Here is a 4620-nt window from a genome sequence, read left to right as displayed (position 1 = left end):
CAACAACGACAACAACAATAAGAACAGCAAGAAATGTAATTAAAATAAAACAATGTATGAACAAACACGTATGTATGATTGTATGACAATTCACTTAAACACCCCCGACCAACTTGAATAATGAACTCATAAACTGACAACAACAAAAAACAAGCAACCAAACGCGGCGGTATACGAGTTTGAAAAGGAGCAGGCGGAACAGGAGCGGAGTTGAAGAAGTACAATTAATGGAGCAAGTGTGAAAAATAACAATAAATGTTAAAATGACATGAAAAACACACACTTGTACTGCAACAATAAATATATAAAAAAGGAAATAAACAAGTTGATGTCAAAATTTAATGGTTTTTTATATATATATTTTTTGTTTTAACTGCTTCTTTTGTAGTTCACTGAGCAACTTTTTTTAAAGAGTGTTTTTAATTGTTCTTTTTTATTCAGTAAAGAATTTTCAATAAAGTTGTCTTAACAATGGACCAACACAATTTTGAGCACTAGCTTTCCAGCTTTACGTAGATGGACATGTAAAAGTAATATGAGTGAACGTGCAGCGTATTTTCCAAAAAAAAAAATAAAAGAAAATGAAGACAACTTTAAATCATTTAATTGTAAAGGCAAACAACACTTATATACGCCGACTTAACGATGCATCAGCAATCATTAGCAGCTTCAGCAGCACCAACAGCCACTCCAATATATACGAACGCACTACGCAGCAACACACCTCATACAAACCCTCACACACTACCTGCCCGCCACTCTTCCCTTCCCCTTTTTTTAAATGTTTGCAAAATTTTCAAAAAATATTTAAAATTTTATTTTTAGTTTTCTTAGGGTTCTTTTTTAAACTTGTTTATAATGTGGCCCAAAAAAATACCGACCGACACAACTTGCAGCTTGAATGTTATGAAAACAACTAAAAGTTTGCCACCAGAAATTTGCCAGTCAAAGCACGTAAACGTAGTAAAAGCAAAAGCAGCACTCGCAGTCAATCCATGGATGCATCAGTAAAAATGCATGCAACAAAAATTGTAGCAACAAAATTCATATAGAAATACAAGTATAATATGGTTTATGTCAGGTATGGAAATAAGAACTTTTACAAAAAAAAGTACTTTTTAAGTACAAAGGCTAGTCAATGGACTAGAGTAGTCTATTTGCTAGAATATACCTAGGCTAGTTCTTTGACTAGGCTAGGTATAGGCTAGTCCTTTGACTAGTTTGCTAACAAGCTACTTTATGAATCAGCCTATTGTTTAGTCTATAAACCAGCCTAATGACTAGTTCATGATCTAGCCTATTGACTCATCTATGAACTAACCTATTGATTAGTCAATGTATTAGTCTTTGTACTAACCTTTTCACTGGTCTATTGACTAGTCTATTGACTAGCATATTGACTAATCTGTGGACTATAAATTAGAAATGGATTAGCCAATTGTCTAGTCTACTGACAGACCTATTGGCTATACTACAGACAGACCTATTGACTAGCCTATTGACCAGCCTATTGACTAGTATATGGACTTTTACAGGGACTAGTCTATGGACTACTGCAGGGACTATCCAAATGAATAGTATATGAACTTGCCTAGTGACAAGTCTTTGGATTAGTATATTGACTAATAAAGTACATTGACTTTATTAACCACTCCATGGCAAAGTCCATTATTTGGTCTAAAGTCTAAAAGCTAAAGTTAGTTCACAATTAAGAAAAAGCATCAAATGGAATACTATGGTTTTGTTTAAGTACAATAGCGTTTAATTTTCCATGCCTGGTTTATGTTACCACATAAAAGAGCATAACAAAATGCACACACAGAGAGATAGAGAGAGAGTTTATTTAAAAGAATTTTATCATGATGACAAAGATGATAAGAGAATTACTATTACTTTATGCCACAAACATCTAAATAACTTTAACATACCCGAATGAAAGATTTTAATAATAACTAAGGAAGACGGACAACATGATACCCTACACTGGTATGTAAAGAAATTTTCGAAAATGGGTCTTATAAGCAGACTGATACCAATCATAAAATGGATTTTTGTAGCCGGCATTATCTAAAATCTATGAATTTATATCGTACAGTATTTAGTCTAGTCTATAGTCTAGTCAATAGTCTACTCTATAGTATGGTCTATAGTGTAGTCTATAGTGTAGTCTATAGTGTAGTCTATAGTGTAGTCTATAGTGTAGTCTACAGTGTAGTCTATAGTGAAGTCTATAGTGTAGTCTATAGTGTAGTCTATAGTGTAGTCTATAGTGTAGTCTATAGTGTAGTCTATAGTGTAGTCTATAGTCTAGTCTATAGTCTAGTCTATAGTCTAGTCTATAGTCTAGTCTATAGTCTAGTCTATAGTGTAGTCTATAGTGTGGTCTATAGTGTAGTCTATAGTCTAGTCTATAGTCTAGTCTATAGTGTAGTCTATAGTCTAGTCTATAGTGTAGTCTATAGTCTAGTCTATAGTGTAGTCTATAGTGTAGTCTATAGTGTAGTCTATAGTCTAGTCTATAGTGTAGTCTATAGTGTAGTCTATAGTGTAGTCTATAGTCTAGTCTATAGTCTAGTCTATAGTCTAGTCTATAGTCTAGTCTATAGTCTAGTCTATAGTCTAGTCTATAGTCTAGTCTATAGTCTAGTCTATAGTGTAGTCTATAGTGTGGTCTATAGTGTAGTCTATAGTCTAGTCTATAGTCTAGTCTATAGTGTAGTCTATAGTCTAGTCTATAGTGTAGTCTATAGTCTAGTCTATAGTGTAGTCTATAGTCTAGTCTATAGTCTAGTCTATAGTCTAGTCTATAGTCTAGTCTATAGTCTAGTCTATAGTCTAGTCTATAGTCTAGTCTATAGTCTAGTCTATAGTCTAGTCTATAGTCTAGTCTAGTAGTCTAGTCTATAGTCTAGTCTATAGTCTAGTCTATAGTCTAGTCTATAGTCTAGTCTATAGTCTAGTCTATAGTCTAGTCTATAGTCTAGTCTATATGTCAGTCTATAGTCTAGTCTATAGTCTAGTCTATAGTCTAGTCTATAGTCTAGTCTATAGTCTAGTCTATAGTCTAGTCTATAGTCTAGTCTATAGTCTAGTCTATAGTCTAGTCTATAGTCTAGTCTATAGTCTAGTCTATAGTCTAGTCTATAGTCTAGTCTATAGTCTAGTCTATAGTCTAGTCTATAGTCTAGTCTAGTCTATAGTCTAGTCTATAGTCTAGTCTATAGTCTAGTCTATAGTCTAGTCTATAGTCTAGTCTATAGTCTAGTCTATAGTCTAGTCTATAGTCTAGTCTATAGTCTAGTCTATAGTCTAGTCTATAGTCTAGTCTATAGTCTAGTCTATAGTCTAGTCTATAGTCTAGTCTATAGTCTAGTCTATAGTCTAGTCTATAGTCTAGTCTATAGTCTAGTCTATAGTCTAGTCTATAGTCTAGTCTATAGTCTAGTCTATAGTCTAGTCTATAGTCTAGTCTATAGTCTAGTCTATAGTCTAGTCTATAGTCTAGTCTATAGTCTAGTCTATAGTCTAGTCTATAGTCTAGTCTATAGTCTAGTCTATAGTCTAGTCTATAGGCTAGTCTATAGTCTAGTCTATAGGCTAGTCTATAGTCTAGTCTATAGTCTAGTCTATAGTCTAGTCTATAGTCTAGTCTATAGTCTAGTCTATAGTCTAGTCTATAGTCTAGTCTATAGTCTAGTCTATAGTCTAGTCTATAGTCTAGTCTATAGTCTAGTCTATAGTCTAGTCTATAGTCTGTTCTATAGTTTAGTCTAGTCTATAGTCTAGTCTATAGTCTAGTCTATAGTCTAGTCAATAGTCTAGTCTATAGTCTGGTCTATAGTTTAGTCTATAGTCTAGTCTATAGTCTAGTCTATAGTCTAATATATAGGCTAGTCTATAGGCTAGTCTATGGCCAAGTCTACTGTAGACTAGACTATAGTCTCTACAGTCTAGTCTAGTCTATAGTATTTTCCATAGTCACTTACTGTAGGGTATACATATTAAACTAAATCCCCTAACATATCACACATCCAGGCTCCATTACACAAAGCCAAACAAAAAAAAAAGGCCAAGATTTAAAGAGTCACAGAGAAAAATTTATAATAACCGCACTAGACATAATGACGACTTTAAAGTACTAAAATGTCGCCCAAATAGAAAGCAAAAATCTAGATGACGACATGATGATTACTGGCAGCAAACAAACAAAAGGCGGATATTGAAAAAAAAAAACAAACCTACAACCGTAGGAGATTTTATTTAGCAAATGAAAAGGGTAAATGACTTTTTAGAAAATAAAATAAAAAACGATAAAGAAATATGAATTAATGAAAAAAGTAAAATAATTAAAAAAAAGAAACAAATTCAAATGAGTTTTGTGCATTAAAGGGGAAAAACATTTAAAATGTCACAAACACAAATGGAACACACCTGATTTTAAGATTTTTTGATTTAGGGTATTTATTTAATGTAGGCGTATGAGTGATATTTATTTGTAACTAGAGTTCGCCCAGCGGTCGAAATTCGACCAGAACCAATGCTGGAAAAATTGCATAAATATGCTAAAATAAAACCCTATTTTTTGTAGTTCAAATCTGTGGTAAAAAATTAACTTTATTT

This window comes from Lucilia sericata, unplaced genomic scaffold (assembly GCF_015586225.1).
Source record: "Lucilia sericata isolate MDLA Ls3-8-SP2 unplaced genomic scaffold, ASM1558622v1 Contig001631F_arrow, whole genome shotgun sequence".
Taxonomy (NCBI): domain Eukaryota; kingdom Metazoa; phylum Arthropoda; class Insecta; order Diptera; family Calliphoridae; genus Lucilia; species Lucilia sericata.
The sequence above is the reverse complement of the archived record's forward strand: the minus strand, read 5'-3'. Positions refer to the sequence as shown.